Source organism: Triticum urartu, chromosome 2 (genome assembly GCF_003073215.2).
Source record: "Triticum urartu cultivar G1812 chromosome 2, Tu2.1, whole genome shotgun sequence".
NCBI classification, from domain to species: domain Eukaryota; kingdom Viridiplantae; phylum Streptophyta; class Magnoliopsida; order Poales; family Poaceae; genus Triticum; species Triticum urartu.
In genome coordinates, this window is record NC_053023.1 from 453847574 (window position 1) to 453861727 (window position 14154).

Consider the following 14154-nt stretch of genomic DNA (forward strand, 5'->3'; position numbering starts at 1 on the left):
TCTGACTTCATCACATAACGGTTCACCATACGTGCATGCTACGGGAATCACAAACTTTAGAACAAGTATTTCTCAAATTCACAACTACTCAACTAGCATGACTCTAATATCACCATCTTCATATCTCGAAAGAATCATCAAGTATCAAACTTCTCATAGTATTCAATGCACTTTTTATGAAAGTTTTTATTATACCCATCTTGGATGCCTATCATATTAGGACTAAATTTATAGCCAAAGCAAATTACCATGCTCAAAATAATATAAATGAAGCATGAGATATCAATAATCTCTATAAAATAAAACCACCACCGTGCTCTTAAAGATATAAGTGAAGCACTAGAGCAAAATTATCTAGCTCAAAAGATATAAGTGAAGCACATAGAGTATTCTAATAAATTCCGATTCATGTGTGTCTCTCCAAAAGGTGTGTACAGCAAGGATGATTGTGGTAAACTAAAAAACAAAGACTCAAATCATACAAGACGCTCCAAGAAAAACACATATCATGTGGTGAATAAAAATATAGCATCAAGTAAAGTTACCGATGGACGAAGACGAAAGAGGGGGTTCCTACCGGGGCATCCCCAAGCTTAGGCTTTTGGTTGTCCTTAAATTTTACCTTGGGGTGCCTTGGGCATCCCCAAGCTTAGTCTCTTGCCACTCCTTATTCCAAAATCCATCAAATCTTTACCCAAAACATGAAAACTTCACAACACAAAACTCAACAGAAAATCTCATGAGCTCTGTTAGTATAAGAAAACAAACCACCACTTAAGGTACTGTAATGAACTCATTCTTTATTTGTATTGGTGTTGAACCTACTGTATTCCAACTTCTCTATGGTACATACCCCCGATACTAGCCATAGATTCATCAAAATAAGCAAACAACACACAAAAACCAAAATCTGTCAAAAACAGAACAGTCTGTAGTAATCTGTAGGGTTCGAATAATTATGTAACCCCAAAAATTCTGAAATAAATTGGTGGACGTGAGGAATTTGTCTATCAATCATCTGAAAAAATAATCAACCTAATCTCAATCTCCAGTAAAACATGGCAGCAAATCTCGTGAGCGCTAAAGTTTCTGTTTTTTACAGCAAGATCGCAAAGACTTCCCCCAAGTCTTCCCAAAGGTTCTACTTGGCCCAAACACTAATTAAAAACATAAAACCACATCTAAAAAGAAGCTATATGAATTGTTTATTACTCAACAGGAACAAAAAACAAGAAACAAAAATAAAATTGGGTTGCCTCCCAACAAGCGTTATCGTTTAACGCCCCTAGCTAGGCATAAAAACAAGAATAGATCTAGGTATTGTCATCTTTGGTATGCAATCCATAAGTGGCTCTCATAATAGATTCATAAGGTAATTTAATTTTCTTCCTAGGAAAGTGTTCCATGCTTTTCCTTAACGGAAATTGGAATATAACATTTCCTTCTTTCATATCAATAAGTGCACCAATCGTTCGAAGAAAAGGTCTACCAAGAATAATAGGACAAGTAGGATTGCAATCTATATCAAGAACAATGAAATCTACGGGCACATAATTCCTATTTGCAACAATAAGAACATCATTAATCCTTCCCATAGGTTTCTTAATAGTGGAATCTGCAAGATGCAAATTTAAAGAACAATCATCAAATTCACGGAAACCTAACACATCACACAAAGTTTTTGGAATCATGGAAACACTAGCACCCAAATCACATAAAGCATAGCATCCATGATCTTTAATTTTAATTTTAATAGTAGGTTCCCACTCATCATAAAGTTTTCTAGGGATATAAACTTCTAATTCAAGCTTTTCTTCATAAGATTGCATTAAAGCATCAACGATATGTTTGGTAAAAGCTTTATTTTGACTATAAGCATGAGGAGAATTTAGCACGGATTGCAACAAGGAAATACAATCTATCAAAGAGCAATTATCATAATTAAATCCCTTGAAATCCAAAATAGTGGGTTCATTGATATGAAAAGTTTTGACCTCTTCAATCCCACTAAGAACTCCGAATCATTGGGACGCCTTTTAGCTAAAGTTGACTCATCTCTAGTCCCATCATTATTAAGATTCATATTGCAAAACAAAGATTTAATAGGAGACACATCAATCACTTTTAGATCTTCATCCTTATTATCGTCTAACTCTTCCGGTTTGGCGGCCATCTTATTAACTAAGGTGGCCTGCTTATCCGAAATTTGGGCTATTAATTTTTCAAGATGAACAAACTAAGATTTCAAACCATAAAATTCCTTAGACATATCATCGAGCTCTTTATTCATGTACTCCATAAAACCTTTTTGCTCTTTAAGCTCATTTATGAAGAAATTATTATGCTCAAATTGCAAGGACATAAAACTTCTAACGTTGTTTTCAATTTCTTCCAACCTTCTATGGTGAAGATCAATACTTTTTGGCAGAGACATCGTAACAACCAATCCGACACACAAGCAAACAAGAAGCAAGCAAAAAGAGGCGAATGGAAAAAAAGGGCGAATAAAACGGCAAGGGTGAAGTGGGGGAGAGGAAAACGAGAGGAAAATGGCAAATAATGTAATGCGAGGGATAAGACTTTGTGATGGGTACTTGGTATGTCTTGACTTGGTGTAAACCTCCCCGGCAACAGCGCCAGAAATCCTTCTTGCTACCTCTTGAGCTTGCGTTGGTTTTCCCTTGAAGAGGAAAGGGTGATGCAACACAGTAGCGTAAGTATTTGTCTCAGTTTTGAGAACCAAGGTATCAATCCAGTAGGAGGTAACATGCAAGTCCCTAGTACCTGCACAAACAAACAAGAACCTCGCAACCAACGCGATAAAGGGGTTGTTAATCCCTTCACGGTCACTTACGAAAGTGAGATCTGATAGAGATGATAAGATACATATTTTTGGTATTTTTATTATATAGATTGGAAAATAAAGATTGCAAATAAACGCGATAGAAATAGCTTATTGACGGGAGAATAATATAATGGAGAATAGACCCGGGGGCCATAGGTTTCACTAGTGGCTTCTCTCAAGATAGCAAATTCTATGGTGGGTGAACAAATTACTGTCGAGCAATTGATAGAAAAGCGCATAGTTATGAAAATATCTATGCATGATCATGTATATAGGCATCACGTCCGCGACAAGTGGACCGAAACGATTCTGCATCTACTACTATTACTCCACACATCGACCGCTATCCAGCATGCATCTAGAGTATTAGGTTCATAAGAACAGAGTAACGCATTAGGCAAGATGACATGATGTGGAGGGATAAACTCAAGCAATATGATATAAACCCCATCTTTTTATCCTTGATGGCAACAATACAATATTTGCCTTGTTGCCCCTGCTGTCACTAGGAAAGGACACTGCAAGATTGAACCCAAAGCTAAGCACTTCTCATATTGCAAGAAAGATCAATCTAGTAGGCCAAACCAAACTGATAATTCGAAGAGACTTGCAAAGATATTAAATCATGCATAAAAGATTTCAGAGAAGAATCAAATATTGTTCATAGATAATCTTGATCATAAACCCACAATTATCTCGACAAACAAACCGCAAAAAGAATTACATCGAATAGATCTCCAAGAGTATCGAGGAGAACTTTGTATTGAGATCCAAAGAGAGAGAATAAACCATCTAGCTAATAACTATGGACCCGAAGGTCTGTGGTAAACTACTCACACATCATCGGAGAGGCTACGGTGTTGATGTAGAAGCCCTCCGTGATCAATTCCCCGTCCGGCGGAGCGCCAGAAATGGCCCCAAGATGGGATCTCACGGGTACAGAAGGTTACGGCGGTGGAAATAGGGTTTTGTGGTGCTCCTGGATGTTTTCGGGGTATATGGGTATATATAGGAGGAAGAAGTACGTCGGTGGAGCTGCGAGGGGCCCACGAGGGTGGGGGCACGCCTACCCCCCTGGGCGCGCCCTCCTGCCTCGTGGCCTCCTCGCTTATTTCTTGACGTCCACTCCAAGTCTCCTGGATCATGTTTGTTCCAAAAATAACTCTCCCGAAGGTTTCATTCCGGTTGGATTCTGTTTGATATTCCTTTTCTGCGAAACACTGAAATAGGCAAAAAAACAGCAATTTGCACTGGGCCTTTGGTTAGTAGGTTAGTCCCAAAAATAATATAAAAATGTATATTAAAGCCCATTAAACATCCAAAACAGATAATATAATAGCACAGAACAATAAAAAATTATAGATACGTTGGAGACGTATAACTGTTTAAGCTTATTTATGCAAACATGAGCAAAAGAGTTCGTAAAAGTTTTTCTTTCTCACTTTTAGTTTACCAACTGAATTGCTTGAGGACAAGCAAAGGTTTAAGCTTGGGGGAGTTGATACGTCTCCAATGTATCTACTTTTTCTCACGCTTTTCCTCTTGTTTTGGACTCTAATTTGCATGATTTGAATGAAACTAACCCCGGCCTGACGTTGTTTTCAGCGGAACTACCATGGTGTTGTTTTTGTGCAAAAATAAAGGTTCTCGGAATGGAACGAAACTTTGCAAGGATTTTTTATATCAATAATAAGAATTTATGGAGCCAAGACCCACCAAAGAGGGGCCCCTGGGTGGGCACAACCCACCAAGGTGCGTCCCCCTCTCCTAGCGCGCCCAGGTGGGTTGTACCCACCTGGTGGCCCCGCTGATGACCCCCTGATACTATAAATTCACATATTTCCAGAAAAAATCAGGGAGAAAGAATTATCACGATCCACAAGACGGAGCCGCCACCAAGCCCTGTTCTTCCTCGGGAGGGCAGATCTGGAGTTCGGTTGGGGCTCCGGAGAGGGGGATCTTCGTTCTTCGTCATCACCAACCCTTCTCCATCACTAATTCCACGATGCTCCCCACCGGGAGTGAGTAATTCCTTCATAGGCTCGCTGGTCGGTGAGGAGTTGGATGAGATTCATCATGTAATCGAGTTAGTTTTGTTAGGGCTTGATCCCTAGTATCCACTATGTTGTTAGATTGATGTCGCTATGACTTTGCCATGCTTAATGCTTGTCACTTTGGGCCCGGCTGCCATGATTTCAGATCTGAACCGTTTATGAATTCATCATTATATCCATGTTCTAGATCTGATCTTGCAAGTTATAGTCACCTACCACGTGTTATGATCCGGCAACCCCGGAGTGACAACAACCGGACCCACTCCCAGTGATGACCGTAGTTTGAGGAATTCATGTATTCACTATGTGTTAATGGTTTGTTCTGGTTCTCTATTAAAAGGAGGCCTTAATATCCCTTATTTTCCAATATGGACCCCGCTGGCACGGGAGGGTAGGACAAAAGATGTCATGCAAGTTCTTTTAATAAAGCACGTATGACTATTTACAGAATACATGCCTACATTATATCGATGAACTGGAGCTAGTGTCGTATCGCCCTAGGTTATAACTGTCTCATGATGAATATCATCCAATAAGTCACCGATCCAATGCCTACGAATTTATCTTAATATTGTTTCTGCCAAGTTACTACTGCTATCATCACCGTTACGCTTGCTGCAAAATTACTGCTATCACTGTTACTGTTACTATTGCTACTGTCACTACTATCAAAACTATCAAACTATTTTGCTACTGATCACTTTGCTGTAGATAATTAATCTCCAGGTGTGGTTGAATTGACAACTCAGCTGCTAATACCTTCAACTATTCTTTGGCTCCCCTTGTGTCGAATCTATAAATTTGGGTTGAATACTCTACCCTCAAAAACTGTTGCGATCCCCTATACTTGTGGGTTATCAGCCTCATAGAAGTATGTGAAGAGAGAGAGGACGAGGATGGAGTTGCGATGGAGATGTAGGAGACGAATCTTGTACTGCTCAAGGATGGTGAGGAGAAAGTTAGAGAATGGCAGCACCAACTAGGCAAAGAGCGAGTGGAAGAAGACGGGGACCACTGTGGACCCGAGGTGGCGCTGCGGGTGCGAGCCTGGCTAGATCTTGGTGGCGCCTCCCTCGTGGTGCGCGGAGGCCAATAGGGGCCAGCCCTGGCCAACCTGTTCTTGTTGGTGATGGTGGACGGTAGCAGGGCTAGACCGGGCTCCGTCGCCGGGGCTCCCTTGCTGGAGGAGGCCTCAACAGTCGCAGGCTTCTTGCCGGGGGCATGGCGACAAGGAGGATTGTAAGTTGGAGGAAGAGGAATAAGGAACCTGCTCACGCGCAGGACGAAGGGCGAGATGGAGACGAGGAGCATGAAGGAAATATGCCCTAGAGGCAATAATAAAGTTGTTATTTATATTTCCTTATATCATGATAAATGTTTATTATTCAAGCTAGAATTGTATTAACCGGAAACTTAGTACATGTGTGAATACATAGACAAACAGAGTGTCACTAGTATGCCTCTACTTGACTAGCTCGTTAATCAAAGATGGTTAAGTTTCCTAGCCATAGACGTGAGTTGTCATTTGATGAACGGGACCACATCATTAGAGAATGATGTGATTGACCTGACCCATCCGTTAGCTTAGCATTATGATTGTTTAGTTTATTGCTATTGCTTTCTCCATAACTTATACATGTTCCTATGACTATGAGATTATTTAACTCCCGAATACCGAAGGAACACTTAGTGTCCTATCAAACGTCACAACGTAACTGGGTGACTATAAAGATGCTCTACAGGTGTCTCCGATGGTGTTTGTTGAGTTGGCATAGATCAAGATTAGGATTTGTCACTCCGATTGTCAGAGAGGTATCTCTGGGCCCTCTCGGTATTGCACATGACTATAAGCCTTGCAAGCAATGTGACTAATGAGTTAGTTATGGGATGTTGCATTATGGAACGAGTAAAGATACTTTCCGGTAATGAGATTGAACTAGGTATGATGATACCGACGATTGAATCTCGGGCCAGTAACATACCGATGACAAAGGGAACAACGTATGTTGTTATGCGGTTTGACCGATAAAGATCTTTGTAGAATATGTAGGAACCAATATGAGAATCCAGGTTCCGCTATTGGTTATTGACCGGAGAAGAGTCTTGGTCATGTCTACATAGTTCTTGAACCCGTAGGGTCCGCACGCTTAACGTTCGATGACGATCGGTATTATGAGTTTATGTGTTTTGATGTACCAAAGGTAGTTCAAAGTCCTGGATGTGATCACGGACATGACGAGGAGTCTCTAAATGGTTGATACATGAAGATTGATATATTGGAAGGTTATGTTTGGACACCGGAATGGTTTCGGATGAGTTCGGGCATATACCGGAGTACCGGGGGGTTACCGGAACCCCCGAGGGCTTAATGGGCCTACATGGGTGTCGTTGTCAAAACCGGCGGATCTCGGGTAGGGGGTCCTGAACTGTGCGTCTAGGATCGATGGTAACAGGAGATGGGGGACACAATGTTTACCCAGGTTCAGGCCCTCTCTATGGAGGTAATACCCTACTTCCTGCTTGATTGATCTTGATGAATATGAGTATTACAAGAGTTGATCTACCACGAGATCGTAATGGCTAAAACCCTAAAAGTCTAGCCTGACTATGATTATGAGGATCTATCTACGAACCTAGCCCTCCGGTTTATATAGACATGGGAGGGATCTAGGGTTACACAAGGTCGATTACAGAGAAAGGAATCTTCATATTTGGTCGCCAAGCTTGCCTTCCATGCCAAGGAGAGTCCCATCCGGACATGGGCAGAGTCTTCAGTCTTTGTATCTTCACGGCCCATCAGTCCGGCCCATATCCAATAGGTCGGACGCCTGAGGACCCCTTAGTACAGGACTCCCTCAGTAGCCCCTGAACCAGGCTTCAATGACGAGGTGTCCGACGCGCAGATTGTCTTCGGCATTACAAGGCGGGTTCCCCTTTTTGAATACTCCAAAATAGTCTTCGGATGAAACAAAACGTGTCCGGATCTGCAACACAAGTACCCCACACATAGCCGAGGAGAGCATAATATTTCACGAGTTCAACCTGCTGACAACTTTTGTAACGTGACATCACGTTTGCCCGGTCGTTATTTCGAACCGTTTCCTGTTCCACATTTCGAGGCATGGTTTTTATTGGCATGTTCTGTCGAAGCAGAGATCATGTCCCCTTATTGCAGGATCCTCATTAATATGAGCATGGGTAACCCAACCGTTCTACTGGAAAGATTCCTTAGGAATAGGCAGGTTTTCAGGCTTAGGAGGAGGTGCTCAATACCCTCTACCTTATAAACGAACCAAGGGCCGTCCTTTTACACCAAACCTCTCCTCAACCTTTCCAACCTCGAGTTCTAGCACCCAAGGTTCGACTTCATTGCTTCAAGCTTCCCCATCATGTCTGGACCTAGCCCTCAAGGCCGATGGTTGGCTTCCTCCATCGTAGAGGAGGATATTGCAAAGCTTCGGGTGGCCAGATACCTGACCGCGAAGATCCACCACAGGCTTCCTGCTCAAGGACAGGTTATTCCGATCCCCAGATCTGGTGAGAGGGTCGTATTCATCTCTCACTTCCTCCGAGGGCTAGGGTTTGCTCTCCACCCCTTTGTCTAGGGGCTAATGTTTTATTACTGACTAGATTTTCATGATCTAGCTCTGGACTCTTTCCTTCACGTCTCGGCGTTTATTATCACGTGTGGGGCCTTCCTCCGAATCCCGCCACACTTCGGCTTATGGCTCAAGACCTTTAGTGTGAAGCCAAAGGTAGTAGACGAGGAACAGGTGGAGTGCGGCAGTGTTGTAATAAGCCAGATTACCAACACTCCCTGGCTAAAGGCTCTTTCACCGAAACTTCCAACCAATGGCAGCGAGAGTGGTTTTATGTTACGGAACCCTGTAGCACCAAGTGCGCAGCTACACCTGGATTCCGTTCCGGCCCTCCGTTACAGCTTGCATCGTGGGTCAATAAGGGGCTGGACTGGGGATCAGTTGATGAAGTGCGGACTCTACAGAGCCGCATCCGAACCCTCCTCGAGAGGGACATCGATCTTGTCAACGTGATTCAAGTAATGCTAATCCGCCGAATCCTGTCGTGCCCGCGTAGGCCTCTCCACATGTGGGAGTTTAATCCGGAAGGGCCATGAACCCTCCAACACTTATTCGGCGCTATGCACAAAGGGATGTGGAAGATGTTTTTTGGGAAACGAAAACATTGGCCGACACCACTGAAGACGTCGGCCTTGACTGCAACTGTCCGGATACCCCAGTAAGCACTTGTCTTCCGAACACTTTGTAGTTAAGTATATCATAATACATTACTGAGCAAACCATCTTCTTTCAGGGCTGGATAAAGAAAGCAGAACTAATTAGGTGTTCGGCCCCCCTTCCTGAAGCCTCAGCGGATCCCGTATTAACAAGGATGCTGGCCCCGACACCATACCAGATGTATGTGAAGGAGGACAAGACGGAGAGCGGGAGGACCAAAGATGGCCTCCATCCCGAAGATATAATAGACGTTGTGTCCGGGGAGATGAAAATCCCATCGCCCGAAGACAAAAGTAAAGGAGAAGTCAACATTCATTCTCCCTATGGTAAGAAAAGGGCCGTCTCCGAAGATTGGGAGGAAAAGGCTCCCAAGCGAGGCAAGATGCCCCTGTCGGGCGGCTCGGGCTTGAAGGAAGACATTATCATGCAGTCCTCCAGTGAGTCCAAGCCTAAATCGTAAGCGAACAAGGGTGTTTTTACACATACCCCGTTCCTCTCCTGTGACTAGGGTAACATCTAAAATGTATGTTTTTTGCAGCTCGGCGCATAATCTTTCTCAACCATCATCTTCCTCGGGAGATCTTCTCCCAGAGATGATGGAAAGTGAAACGCCTCCACCAGTCTCCTCGCCCAATAAGGTGGATGACTTCGAGGTTTCATCCTAGAGGGTCTCTCCTGATCCGCAAGTGATGCGAGGGGTGATGAAAACACGAACCGAAGATGATACTTCGGTAGCCCAGGGTCCAAGGACCAACAATAAAGGCCCCGGATTGTCCGGCTTTCAGCCGGAGACAATTCTAGGGGCGGATGAACAGATCCCTTTGAAGGGGGGCCGTGCTGCTATGGCTATTTCCGGAGATCCAGAAACGTCGGATATATTGACGAACATGCTGTGACAGGCGTCCGTCTTCGAAGACCATCGTACCTTGATGGGTATGGTGGTTGAAAAGGTCCTATCCGCGAAAAGCGGATTGAATGAGGCCTTCACGAGCCTGCTAAGAGGTTTCGAGGTTTGTGATGTAATGCTTTCAATTGTGTTTTATTCACAAAATACTCATGTGTATAGATAGTAGCCCCTGAGACTCTGATAGGCTTCTGAAGGGAGGCAATCAGAGGATCAAAAATATTTATCCAGGAAATAATCTGACTACTTGGAACATAGGCTGTTACCTCCCCTGCAACTGCCCGATCCGCAGAGGTTGCGGATCTGCAGCGGAAGATTGATGAGGCAGATGATGACATCACACTGATCAACATGCGTCTTGACGAGGCGCGAGGTATGTTTTTGGGCCAGCCAGTATATTTATGCATGATAACATGAGCATGAAGCTGGAATTGTATACTGAGACATGCATAACTATAGATGGTGCTGCTACGGTGGAGGCCCTTCGAGCTAAACTTGCCCTTGCTAAGGAGCAAACCTGGATAAGTAATTTGGCTGCCCATAAGGCGACTAAAGAGTTAAAAACCGAACAGGCTGTTCGGCGCCAGTGTGAGGAAAGAATTACTACCATGGCGCGCAAGCTGGAGGAGACCGCCGTCCAGTGTGAATTCCTCGAGAAGGATAACAAGGCCAAAGAGACCAATCTCAACAAGGCCTTACAAGAGGCGAAAGAAGCACGATCTGAGTCTAGAGCGGCTCGGGAAGAGATTCGGCAAGTTGGGGAGATAGCGGCTGCTAAGCCTTTCTTATTACAGACGAAGTTCGGTGATCCGAAGTATTCCCCGCTTAACCAAATGTGGCGTTCTCCAGGCACGGCACAATTTTACTAAGTGCAGGAAGGGTGTGCCATGGAGAATCTTTTTTGGTCACAGTTCGGCGCGCCAAAGCGTTAGTTGTTACTAAATGAGCAAATGGCCCAGTGGGCCGAGCTCCACAGGATATCTGGTTCTGCCATGAAGGACGTCATAGTCCGGTTGTGGCCTACTGAGCCCATTCCGAATAGCTACTTCGGTTTGGTGCAGCGGCTTGTGGATGCGGTGCCGCGTATCGACACCGTTAAGCGTTCAACGTGCATTGAAGGTGCACGGATGGCCTTTGCCCATGTCAAAACATATTGGGCCAAGATGAAGGCCACTGATGTTGCAGCGAGGAGTCCCCTTAAGGGAAGGACCATCACACACCCGAACACTATTTCGAGGACGTCTTAGAGGGTGCCCGCTTGATAGAGGGTCAGTGCTCGAAAGATATAATATTTGAATGAAATGTATTGAATTGTAAAAGACAATATGATGATAATATTATGATTTGTGCTTGAAAGCTTTTGGTTCCTCCTGTGCGGCCGTTTTCGCATAATCTGAAAGTTTTCCAGTCGTCGGCTTCAGCCCCCATGTGGAAAATATGGGGGTGTTCGGAAAAGCACATGATCACTCTTAACCCAACGTCTTGGTCCATGAAGGAGGTGCCAATGCGGTGAACGAGGCAATCGGACTATAGGGCGTTAACACTTTCACTTAGCCATAGGAGTTTTATGGTGGGTCTATGATATAAACCCTGGTATGTACGTTGTTATCCCAATGTGGTGCGCTTACATGTATGACCTAAAGAAAGGTCCTTCGTGTAATACAGAGGGAATCGCGAAAGATTCTGATAAGTCGTCGAGTGGTTGACCAGCTCTCGCCGCATCATGACAATCAGTTTTTGGTTTTCTCTATTGAGCTGCTCGTCTGGGTAAACCAGGGCACAATCACAGTAGTTCTCCCTTTACTACCTTAGCCGATAGAGCGGAACGTAATGTAGCAAGCACAGGAGCCGGGCAACCCAACTATTGACCCAAGACATGATTCGGAGTTGATGCATATAAGGCCAAACTCGCGACGCCGAAGTATGCTATAAAGCTGTTCAGACTTATTGGCAATTTAGTTTGTTCCCATATCGAGCCCCTGGCGGGGCGTGTGAAATAACACAAGGAGCAAAATATAGTTTTTTTTAGCGAAAAGTGAATACGAGATATAGATTATATTTACTAGAACTTGAGTAACATGCCAATCACTGTTTCGTATATAATAACGCCACGAACCTCGCTATTTGACATGCCAAGGGTCGACGACTCAGGTAGAAGGCACTTTACAGGCTCGCAAAATAGAGAGTACGGTCTAAAAGAAGTTGTTTTGGACCTCCTGTCGCACGTCTGTGCCGCCTTTCCTCAATGAAGGGGCTCCTTAAAGGGAGTAACTTTTGGATGAATGTACAAACCGGAACTCCGATGGAGTCGGTGAGATGACCAGCCTACGAGTCACCTATGATAAAGGATAATGAAAAAAGAAGAGTGGTCAGAAAAGAATTGAAAAGGAAGGGGTTATAGAAGTACTTGTAGGCCCGTCCGTATTGTGCCTCCGCCGATGCCCATGGTATTTTAAGTGCATAGTTATGTATGCGCGTTATGGATTTCGCAGGTGTATGAGGCGGACGGCGAAGGCCGAACTGCTAGTCCAGCTCCATAATTGGTCGGTCCTGCTGAATGGAGACAGACGGCTTAATGGCCGACAAGGTACGTGGTTTAATAAGGCCGACTTGTACTCTGGCTGGAGGGAACGTAGTATGATCCTCAGTCCGGAGGGCGTACGTCTCATGCTCCTCTGTAGGGCCGTGTGTCATGTATACCATGTTCACTGTTTTTACCGGTATCTGGGTGGTGAATCTCTTCGTCATCGCTATCACTGGGCGGTCTTTCCCCCTTGTGTCCGGCGTTGAGCTTGCCGGCCTACTTGAAGACCCAACAGCTTCTATTGGTGTGATTAGCTAGTTTATCGGGGTTGCCATAAATCAGGCAGGGTCGATCCAATATCTTGTGTAAGGTGGATGGTTCGTCTTTGTTTGCCTTGAATGGTTTTTTCCGTTGACCGGGTTTGGGGGCGCTGAATCCAGCATTGACCGCTGTGTCGCGCGTTCTTTCATTATCATTGCGACGTTTGTGTTTGTTGCGTCGAGGTTTGCCATTGCCGTTTTGGACTTCGAAAGTGCCCGAATCGTTGGCGTTGTTGCTTCTACGAGCGAGGCAGTTGTCTTCTCCCACGCAAAAGCGGGTCATCAGAGTGGTAAGGGCTGACATGGATTTTGGTTCTTCTTCAGCAATGTGGCGGGCGAGCCACCCGTCCCGTACGCTGTGTTTGAAGGATGCTAGGGCTTTCGCGTCCGGACAGTCGATGATTTGGTTCTTTTTAACTAAGAACCTAGTCTAGAGCTTCATGGCTGATTCTCCTGACTGTTGAACTATATGGCTTAAGTCATCGGCGTCTGGTGGCCGGACATATGTGCCTTGGAAGTTATCGTAGAAGGCGTCTTCCAAATCCTCCCAGCTTCCAATAGAATTTTCGGGCAGACTGTTCAACCAGTGCCGAGCTAGACCTTTGAGTTTTAACGGGAGGTATTTGATGGCATGAAGGTCATCACCGTGGGCCATATGGATATGGAGAAGGAAATCCTCAATCCATACCACGGGATCAGTTGTTCCATCATATGATTCGATATTTATGGGTTTAAACCCTTCTGGGAATTCGTGCTCCATTACTTCGTGTGTGAAGAAAAGAGGGTGTGCGGCGCCTCTATGTTGGGCCACATTACGACATAGCTCCGATGGAGTCTTATGTAGGGTAGAACCCTGATCGGCCGATCTTTCACGAAAGGAGCGGATCCCGCGAAGAACACGAAGAACTCGAGGGAAAACACGAGGGGAAACACGAGAGGAAACATGAGAAAATCACTAAACCAACAAGAAATAGTCGCACATATGCTAGATCCTCGAGTACATAAGAGATCACACGATCCACGGACAACTAAGGACGATACAAGGGTAGTCAGTCTTCTCCGTGAGGAGGTCTTGAGGTTCTTCTCCGCAAGGAGGTCTTGAATCCAAAGGGATCTTCTCCGGAGAGGGGCCGCGGTCTCTCTCGTGGAGTAGATACGATGTGTATGAGGAATGCTCTATCTCTAATATGAGCTAAACCAATGCTAACCCTAGCTAGAAGGAATAAGAAGTCTATTTATAGTCTTAGTGCA